General features: G+C 50.1%; 1 non-coding gene across 1 annotated transcript; it reads left to right on the forward strand.

The window, feature by feature from the left end:
* On the forward strand, positions 1-164 carry LOC146184383 (U1 spliceosomal RNA). Its single transcript, XR_014709021.1, has one exon. It is a non-coding gene; the product is annotated as a U1 spliceosomal RNA (small nuclear RNA).
* The last annotated feature ends 10604 nt before the right edge of the window (positions 165-10768 follow it).

Raw genomic sequence — 10768 nt, forward strand, 5'->3', positions numbered from 1 at the left:
ATACTTACCTGGTGCCGAGGCTACCGTGATCAGCAAGGCGGTGCCTCCAGGGAGAGGTGCGGGCATTGCACTACGCTCGTGCTGACCCCTGCCACTACCCCAAACTGGGGCAGATGGGGCATGCAATTTTTGGTAGTGGGGGACTGCGTTCGCGCTTTCCCCCTCGCTATACCATCAAAAGTCAGATTATATAACTCATCGGCGGCTGTTTTGGTGCTGCTCCGTTGCAGGCACTTCGGTAATGCGAGGTCGTTCGCTTAAGGGGAGTTTAGTTACGTAATAATTCAGATCATAAATAGATAAACCTCGTGGGATGCACAGGTTTGCTTAGTAAGAAATGACCTTCAGCAGTCTATTTCGGATATTAAGTATCAGGGGAATCCCTCCTCTCCTCTATCATTTGCCTCTTATCGGCGTTAATTAGTCGCACTTTATCCGCCTAGAGCAAGTTTGTAGGTACACCATCGCTACTGTCGCTGGAAGAAAAAGGCGCAGTATCTGTCACACTTGCTCTGTATGACAGATAATAATAATGAGATTCTTGTTGAGGGGGGAAGAGAAGGGGGGGATTACACGGCCCTATAACTGTCTCCTGTACTTGCAGGGATACACCGCAACGGGGCCGAGTAGAGGGGAAGGGGGAGCGAAAGCGTTGTCGTTAGTAGTCAATGTCGAGGACCCCTGGAGAAAAATGCCAAACATGGAAGGGCAAACACTCGTACAACAAGGATTGGTGGATTTTGAAGCGGGGACGTGCCGCGCAAAGGAGAAAGCCTTCATGACATATGTAGAGATAATTATGAGGTTTAAAGAAAGGGAAAAAAAAAAGAAAATCTGATAGGGAGATTTGGAATGTCATGGATGCTTATGCGAGCAGTTGGATGCGCGCGGTGGGAGGAGTGGGGCCTTGCAGAAGGGGCAAAGAGCCTTGTGGGATAATATAGGAGGAGATAAGATAATAATAATAATAAAAAATAATAATAATAATAATAATAATAATAATAATAATAATAATAATAATAATAATAAAAAAAAGTAGTCTGAGGGCATATTTGAAATGCGACAGATAGGCTGGGAAGGAAGGGCCTTTGCAGAGGTTGCACGGGACCTTATGGGATATATAAAGGAAGAATTGATGATAATAAACACCACCAAAAAAAAAAAAAAAAGTCTGAGGGGATTATTTGAAATGCAGGAGATAGGGCCTTTGCAGAAGGTGGATGGGACCTTATGGAATATGTAACGGAGGAATTGATGATACTAAACAGACAAAAGAAAAAAAAAAAGAAGAGAGGAAAAAAAAAAGTAGTCTGAGGGCATTAGTTGAAATGCAACAGATAGGCTGGGAAGGAAGGGCCTTTGCAGAGGTTGCATGGGACCTTATGGGATATATAAAGGAAGAATTGATGATAATAAACACCACAAAAAAAAAAAAATAATAAGTGGAGGGAGGAAAAAAAAAAAAAAAGTAGTCTGAGGGGATTATTTGAGATGGAGGAGATAGGGCCTTTGCAGAAGGTGCATGGGACCTTATGGAATATGTAACGGAGGAATTGATTATGATAAACACACACACAGAAAAAAAAAAGATTCTGTGGGCATTACATAAATTGGTACAGATAAAAGTTAGACGATTTGCGGGCAGTTGGTTGCGCGCAGGAGTGAGAGAAGGTCCTTGTGCAAAAGGGCCTTATGGGACAAGAAAAAAAAAACACAAACAGAGTAATGATAATAAAAGAAAAAAATGGAACTGGTGCTATGCGGGGAATAGCGCGGGAGTGGCACACTGAATTGGTGAGAGTTGCTGGCAATAATTTGCGCACTAGGGGAAGATGGAAAGTGTTCACAGTTTTGCACTTAGTCCACTGTCCCGTAGGAATAACAGGAGCACTTTTAGGGCACTTTGCACTTTGTGGGGAGGGCCAGACGGGTGAAGGATCTCACATGTGTTAGCACAGGGAAGTCCAAGATTTCGGTAACCTTCCCGAAGGAGGTGTCGCGGTTGCGAGTACACAGGGCACATACACAGAACGTGTTCGAGTGTTTCTGCGTCACCGCACGACGCACACAGGGGAGACATTCCTCGTAGTCGGCTAGCGCGCACACCGGTCCAAACACATCCGATGCGGAGGCGCAACAGCAGAACATAGTCTCTCCGGGCGAAGAGGCGAGTATTAACTGCACGGAAGGGGTGGCCGCTGGCGATGCGAGGGTCAGGGTGGTGGGAAATGGTGTGTCGCGCGATTGCAAGACGAGCACAGTCATATGTAGTGTTGTCCGCGCACATGGGAACGGACGGGTGGTGGGCTGATCGAGCGAGCTCATCAGCAAGTTCGTTGCCCCCTATCCCACAGTGCGATGGGATCCATTGTAGGACTGTATCGCAGCCGGATTCGGCGAGGCGTTGGAAGTTGCGTGCGCATACTTGCAGTAGGCGAGGTCCTTTGCTAGGCTGCGCAAGGGCCTGAAGCGCTGCCCTCGAATCGGTGAGAATGGCAGCATTTTTAATTTCAGGGCTTTCCAGGAGCAGGGTGGCTGCCAGATTGAGTGCAGCTATCTCAGCTGTTTGTGACGAGGAAGGGAAGTGTAGCCTGCATAATTTAGAGGTGTCCAAGTCGGGAATCACACATGCAGCAGCTGCGGATTTTTCTTGCTGACGGACTGACCCATCAGTAAAGATGAGGGTTCGGTGACGAAAATCCGTGTGAATTTTGGATTCGGCCTCTTGCTGAAGTTCGCATACGGGCGTGTTTCGTTTGCTCTTCACCCCTGGGAGACCCTGATAGATGCGGGGCGGGCAGATTTCATGTGGGGGTTGTGAAGCAGCAAGGGGCGGTGGAGGGGGGCCCAGTATCTCACGGAAGAGGCACATGACACGACCGATGCGTGTGTTAGGTTTGGCTGAAATTCTGCGAAGAAGTTCAGAGCCATCTTGTGCTCGGTGAAGCCGCTCGATGTGGTTGAGGGCAGTTTTGAGTGCTCTTAGTGAGAGGGGGATGGTGCGGGTTTCTGCATAGGTCGCTGCCACCTGAGATCCGTTGGGGAGACCATATATGTGTCGTATGGCGTTCCTATGGCATGTGTCCAGCCTTTTCCATTGGAGTAGGCTGAGGCTGAGCAGGGGAAGGGCATACAATGCTCTGGCTGAGGCGATCGCTTCATGGATTCTTGCACAGAGCGGGGGAGAGGCTCCTTCACCTTTGGCAAGGAGACGAAGCGCTAGTTTACCTATGCGCTTGGTGTCTGCGCACACTTTATCCACCGCAGGGCGCCAGGTGATGCGGGCATCAATTTTGAGGCCGAGGTAAACAACCGTTGTGCGCCAAGGCAGGGGGGTTCCGTCCAGGCGAAGAGGGCGTGTTTTGTTGCGGGCTGCAGCACCACGGGGATGGTAGAGCAGGGCTTCAGTTTTTTCGGCCGACACTGCGAGGCCGACACTGCGAATAAACGCGGTGACAGCATCGAGCGCACGCTGAAGGTCGCGAAGCGATGAGGCGTTGCTGCGGGTTGTTGATGAGGCGAACAGGGCAACATCGTCCGCATATACACACACACGCACAAACTCGCGCACAGCACGGGGGAGACACAAGGGTAGTTGGGCCAGCACGATGTTGAATAGGAAAGGGCTCAGCACACTTCCCTGAGGGACACCGCATGGCACTGGACGGGGGGCACTACAGGTGCTGCCCACCTTCACGGAGAGTGTTCGCTCGCTGAGGAACGCACTGACGAAGTTCAGGAGGCGGCCGGTGGCACCAATGTTTTTTAGCGCGTCGATCACTGCCCAGTGAGGAAGACAATCCAAGGCGCTTCTGATGTCGAGCAGGATGAGGTATCCCACTTGGCTGGTGTTGCGGGCGTTTTCAATGGTGCTGACAACATCCGCAATGCAGTCTCGTAAGGGGCGAAAACCACTCTGCTGAGGCGCCAAGCACCCGCTTTCCGTAGCAAGCCACTCCAGTCTGCGAACTCTCTGAACTCTCGCGAATACTCTGAACCGCGCCGTAAGGGAAGGGAGGAAGGTGGGAGTTGAAAGTGGAATGAGAGAAAGGGGAGCCGTTGTGGAGGGCTACGGAGTAATTTCGACCACCTGAGGATCTTTAACGTGCGCTGACATCGCACAGCACACGGACGCCACTTCGTTTCGCCTCCATCGAAAAACGCAGCCGCCGTGGTCGGACCCGGGAACTCCGGCACAGTAGTCGGGCGCGTCTTACCACTGCATCACTCACTCACGGCGGGGGCCGTCTACGCCACGTGGTTTATTAGATTTGTTTAAACTGATAGGAATTGCTTTGAGATTATATTCGGAGCGAAGCGGCGAAATACACGCAGATTTGCATGTGCTTTTTGTTAAATTGCCGAAATTAGGGTACTGTTTAGTATAGTACGAGAGACGCAGAATGCTCTAATTTCATTCGAAATAGTAATTGTCGTCTAAGCCAAGTGGTTTATAAGGAAAAACAAAAAACAAGTAAGCATGTATGCGTGCCACCTCCACAAGCTGCGTTGCCTGCTCGATTTCTGACGCTGCTTTCCCCACGTAGTCTTTGTACACTGTCTCCGAGTATGAAAGGGAACTATCAGTTTGCTCAAAAAGACGGTTCGTTTTATTTTCTCAAGTAAAGGCGAAAATTACTTTTGGACGTTACATTTATAATCAATAAAACACACAAAAAAGTATACTTGACACATAAACGACAGAGGAACGGGTAACTTAATGAATGGCATAACTTTGCTCCTTTTCATATTGAACAACCCTACGCAGACCGTGAGGGTTAACTTTTTCATATTTGCGCTATGTAAAGCAAGGCGAGGAAAAGAAACAGGTAGAAAGGTGGTGAAATGAATTGAAAAAAAAAAAAAAAAAAAAAAAACACGGCAGGTAGAGAAAGCACGTTAAATCCTAGGACACTTAATGTATGTTAGCACGAAGAGGGAAATGGAGGTAGGGCGTGGTTAGCGGAATATCGGGAAGGAATACGGGACCTCTACAAAGAACGTGCGCAAAAAAAGACAAGGAAAAAAGTTCGAAAGAAAAAGCCCGGAAAAGAGTAAAAAAAAAAAAAAAAAAAAAAACTGCTGAGAGGGCGAGGATTGTAGCCGTGACGCAGGTTCTACGTTACCCTTGTCAAGTGATCTTCCCCTGTTGTGCAATACCCGAGTCCCGTGGCACACTCTGCTACGGTCGCTACTACAATGCGATCGGAGTCCGTGACGCCACTTGCGAGACTCACGGGGATGGTTTCTTGCCGGAAACGCGCGAATCGCTGGGACTTTCTCCGGTACGAACTGCTTGGGGGCACGAACTCTGCACGCTCAATCGCTCAATACGCTGCAGTGCATTGCCGCAGTAGAGGAATGCGAGAAGTTGGAAGGCGTGTGAGGTGGCGCCACCACCCGTTAAACATGTCTATTAGCAACACTGAGACATACGCCAGCGTGTTGTGCGAGTTTGTAGCCTATTTTGTGCACATATAATGGTCAGTAGGCTTCTACAAAATAGTTTTGAATTAACAGCTTGAGAGTTCGCAAGAAAACATTTGTTATTCTCCGGGTAGACAAGAAACACGGAGCAGGGAGAGGCACGTTCTTTTATTTCCCAACGGTCGTAACTTGAGCAGAAGGCGGCGTCTCTGTAGGTTGCCTCCGCGGCAGAGACGTCGTCCAAGCATACTTACCTGGTGCCGAGGCTACCGTGATCAGCGTCGCCGTTACTCTGCCCGACCAGGACCAGATCTTCGAGCATCAAGGCGGGCCCTGGATTCCGCCCACCGGATCGTCCAGGGGATCCGCCAGTCAACAACCCGCCCGGGCACCACTGCGTTTCGCCGTGGGAGCCAGGGCTCCGCTCCACCATCCTGATGGCATACGCCACCCCGCCTCCCAAAGCGCATTGCTTCATTTTTGAAGCACCAGAGGGCAGCACGGTTGATGAAATCATCGATGCCCTTGAATCTGTGACCGGCGTTGCCGGCGTCAAGTCCCTCCAACATATCGGAGGAGCCAAGTTCGGTGTAGCGGCGTCTTCTGATAGCGCAGCATCGAAAATCAAGACCAAAGGCAGCATCCTTATCAATGGTGTTTCAGTCCCGATAGCGAGTGTTGGCCCCGAAATCGTCCACGTGTCCATTTTCCGAGTGCCTCTGTGGGTGGCCGACGCAACGATTGCTGCAGTGATGTCAGCGTACGGCAACGTCCAGAATGTACACGAACCAGTCTTTAAAGGACGCCCCGGCGTTGGCACAGGAATCCGAGTTGTTAAAATAGAAATGAAGAAGCCCATCCCCAATTTTCTTTCAGTTCAAGGTCACACGGTGATGTGTGATTATCGGGGTGTTCAGAAGGTGTGCTCCAAATGCCGCCTGTCAGGCCATATCGGAAGAGACTGCCACACTCCCCGCTGTTCCAGATGCGGTATCTTCGGACATGCCACGGAGGGGTGCAAAGAACCGTGCCGCAGGTGCGGAGGACATCACGCAACTGTTGACTGCGTGCGGCCAAGGTCTTTTGCGGCAGCAGCGGCCTCCGAGGAACAAAGAGCGCGCTCTCCAGCAGTAGAGCGACGAGAAGTCACACCGGGGGCTGACTCAGTAGCAGCTTCCGACACGGAAGAACTCACCATAGATGAGAAAACCGACGGTGAAATTTCTGACACAATTAAGGGCACCATAGATTCACCACAAGACTTCCCAGAACTTCCTCCCACATCATCTGATGAGTCGAGCGGAGACGCCAGCCGGAACATAGCGCAGCCGGATGACGCCGCTTCAACATCCAGCGACTCAACTTTCCACTCCAGTACAAACAACACTTCGGACCTCACCGAGTTTCCACGTAACCCGGTTGCACGTGGCTCCCGAGCGACAGGAAGCGACGACTCGACGGGTGGACACCGCATGCCACAAAGTGTTCCACAGAACATTCGAGTGAACAGACTTGCGACTGACTCTCGGAAAATAGACTTGAAACACCCCCTCAACCTCCTCGTCGGATCACTCACGGGTGACAACCTTATGGATTACGACCGCCAGACTGCGAAAAGGGGACATCCCGAGTCGGCAGACAGCGACGACTCGTCCAACTTGAGTAAGCCCAACAAAATTCCCAGTGCCCAGGCGCAGTCTGGGCACGACTTTCCATAGATAACAGTCTTTTATGTCCTTTTTTTTCCCCTCCTTAGTTCAGAATATCCGTGTGCGCACTTTCATAATAACAATGGCAGGAATTCATCTTTTAACTCTGAATGCTCAGGGCTTCAGGAACCTGAACAAACAGAGAGAGATTGTAAACTTTGCCCGTGCTCGCAATGTGGATATTCTTTTCTTACAAGAGTGCAATTTTAGTTGTCCATATGATGTTCAATCTTTTTGTGATCGCTTTTTTGTTCATGCCTTTTTTACACTTACTGATTCACATATGTCTGGCGTTGGAGTTGTTTTCCTTAAGCCACATTTTCGTCGTGGTGCCCACTGCGTATATGGTTTCGATGGTCGCACCTTGGCTGTTGATTTCAATGTGCAAGGCAGACGTGTGCGCGCACTTGTGGTTTATGCTCCCTCCCAGCGATCTTCCACCTCTGAGTTTTTCGATTCTTTGGATACCTTTTTGTTGGACAATTATCCCACCTTCATAGTTGGTGATTTCAACTGTGTTGAAGACCCTTACAGGGATGTTAGCGGTAGGCGACAAGGTAGGCCCTACAGCGGGGCCCGAGCCTTAAAACAGCTTGTACATAATTTCAAACTGAGAGATGCCTGGATAGAGTTGCACGGTGAAACGTTCGTTGCCACATGGCAACGGGGCAGGAATAAGAGTCGGCTAGACCGCTTTTACTTCCCAGAGAATCTCATTAATTATGTCACTGATTGTGAAGTTCTTACGTTCCCACCCGATGTCCCGCGCATCTCCGACCATTACCCAGTTTTAGTGACACTCCACTTCAATCACCCTGTCCCACCTAGGGACCAGTGGAAAATGGACTTGACATTGGCCCACGACCCTCCAAGTGTAGCCTCCTTGAAAGAAGCCTTAGCAGGAACGTGCAGCCACGCTCCTCAGCCAAGTAGCTGGGACGCTCTAAAAACCACATGGCGAACGGAGCTCATAAAAGCAGGTCGAAATAGAAGGGCACGTTTAACTGCCGAAATAAATGATACACTTCGTAGGGCACGCATTGTGCGACGGGGCGCGCCCCTCACGTTCACAATGCAGGACTATCTGAACCAATTGCAAGCCCGCTATGAACTCTTACTTCGACTCAACTCCCGAACTGCGGCGCAGACATACATTAATGGAAGGCCGATCGCAGACCCTTCTGTACTGCGCAGTATTCGCTGTGGCTCGTCGGAATGTCGAGAAGAGATCCCTTTCGTTCAGTTGCCGGACGGCACACAGTCTGATCAGGCTGATGACATTGAGGCCGTTTTTAGCGCGCACTTTACGCACTTGTTTACAGCGGAGTGCAGGGATTCTGCGAGCCAAAATACTACCATAAGCGATTTTTGCACAGGCATAGCCCGCATTCCCGAGGAGAGTCGTGATAGTCTGTGTAGCCCAGTCACCCTAGAGGAGCTAAATTTTACGCTCCAAGGGATGAATGCCTCTGCTGCCGCAGGCCCTGATGGGCTACCACTTATTTTTTACAAAACTTTCTTCACCGAAATACACGCCCACCTGCTATCTATGCTCAATGGACTCCTTACTGATGGGCTTCGGCCAGCATCATTTCGTGAAAGCAAAGTTGTGCTCCTCCTGAAAAGTGGAGGCGTACCATCCGACCCGAAAGCATGGAGGCCCATTTCATTACTCAATTCAGACTATAAAATACTTACCGCCATACTGGCGCATCGCATATCATCCGTTCTCCCTGAACTGATAAGCAATGTCCAGACATGTTGCGTGCCGGAGCGCACAATTTTTTCTTCTTTAGCTCTAACCCGTGACCTCTTCACGTATGCCACACGCACGCAGGTCTCGGGCGTCTTTGTTTCCCTAGACCAAGAAAAAGCGTTCGATCGGGTAGAGCGAAACTATCTGTTTGGAGTACTAGAATGTTTTGGTTTCCCTGCGAATCTGATCAATGTCCTAAGGCTCCTGTACACAGATTTGGAAGCCAGACTCGTGATTAACAATCGAATCACTGAACCCCTCCCCGTGAGTCGCGGCATTCGACAAGGATGCCCATTGTCCTCGATCCTGTTTGTCCTTTGCATAGAACCCTTGCTCCACCGGATACAATGTTGCCAGTCAATACGGGGCTTTCCCCTTCCAGGCCAAGGCGAAATCAAGGTTGCAGCATATGCAGATGATGTATCCCTGTTCATCAGAGATATTGACAGTTACAGAGCCTTCCTGCAGCTCTTCCACACATATAGCCACCTGTCGGGAGCGCGTCTCAACCCAGCTAAAAGCCAAGCTCTCAGCTTTGGGTCCTTTAGGGGTGACTTCCCAGACGGAGTGCAGTTTGTAGATGGTGTCAAAGTCCTGGGCGTCACGTTTTTAGCGTCCGGAGAAGTAGCCCGCACCACCTGGAAGGAAATAAAACGCAAAGCTGAAAAGCGAACAGAAATAGCCAAAACCTTTCACCTACCGTTCTCAGAACGCGCATATCTAATCAAAACTTCCATCATAGCATCTCTTTTCTATGTAGCCAAGGTCGCACGTCCTCCTCGCCGAGTCCTTCAGAGTTTAGCCACCCTGTGTGGCTCTTTTTTCTGGGATGGCCATGCGGAAAGCGTGGCAAGAGTTTTTGTTCGACTCCCTACCAACATGGGAGGGTTCAGCATCCCAGATCTTGATGTCATGTGTCGTGCATTGGCCTTGAAAACCATGTGGGACCTGATTTCTGACACAATGTATCGAGGCAGCGAGCTGTCCTCATACCTAATGGGTATGTCGCGTCGTTTCTTTGATCTTCCTGTTCGGATGGGCCCGGCGGCCGAGAGACCGCCACCATTTTACATATATGTAATTAACTCATTGCATTTCTTTAATAACACGATGCCTGAATGTGACCCTAGAGAAATGACTGCGAGCGAGCTTTGTGAAGGTGTAGCGCTCCAAGCTCTTGACGATGACCAATGCAGGAAAATGCGCAAAAGGAGGCGGATGAATCGCACCATTGTTTCCCTCCCAGCAGATGTAAGAAGCTTTACTTGGCTTCGGCAATGGGAAGCGCTACCCACGGCCGATCGTCTTGCAGCGTGGGGCGTGGCGCCCTCCGCCTCATGCCCGCAATGCGGTCGCACCGAAACTTTAAATCACGCCATCTACGAATGTCAGGTTGCGCGCATTTTTTGGCGCCTTGTAACCAGCATGTTTCAGACACACATTCAGTGGCAAAGCCGTCACCGAGATGCCTTTGCCGAACTCATCATGTGCATTGGCGCTTTCGTACTTTGGAAGCGGAGAGGATATGCGAGTCTGCGGGGACGCCCGCAGAGAGCCATGTTCCCTCTGCTCCATCGCTTCAGAACTCTTTTATTGAAGCATCTAAATGAAGAACTTGTAATGCTCGGGGAGGAGGCCTTCCTCCTGCATTGGTCAACGCGCTTCATTTCCATTGTTAATGGAAAAGTGACCGCGTCCATCCTTCCTTACTAGGAAGGTGGACGAGTGTTTGCCTGTATTTTCGTCTACGTGCTTATCTTCTCCTTGCGAGTCATTGTATTGTTGTAACATTTTTGTAAGTGCCCTTTATTGCTGTGTCAGAGATAATCATGAAGCCTTGACCTGTACCAGAACCTTCAGTATAAATAAAATTCTC

The sequence above is a fragment of the Amblyomma maculatum genome, chromosome 7 (assembly GCF_055883805.1).
Source record: "Amblyomma maculatum isolate TAMU_Amacu chromosome 7, ASM5588380v1, whole genome shotgun sequence".
In the NCBI taxonomy this organism is placed as follows: domain Eukaryota; kingdom Metazoa; phylum Arthropoda; class Arachnida; order Ixodida; family Ixodidae; genus Amblyomma; species Amblyomma maculatum.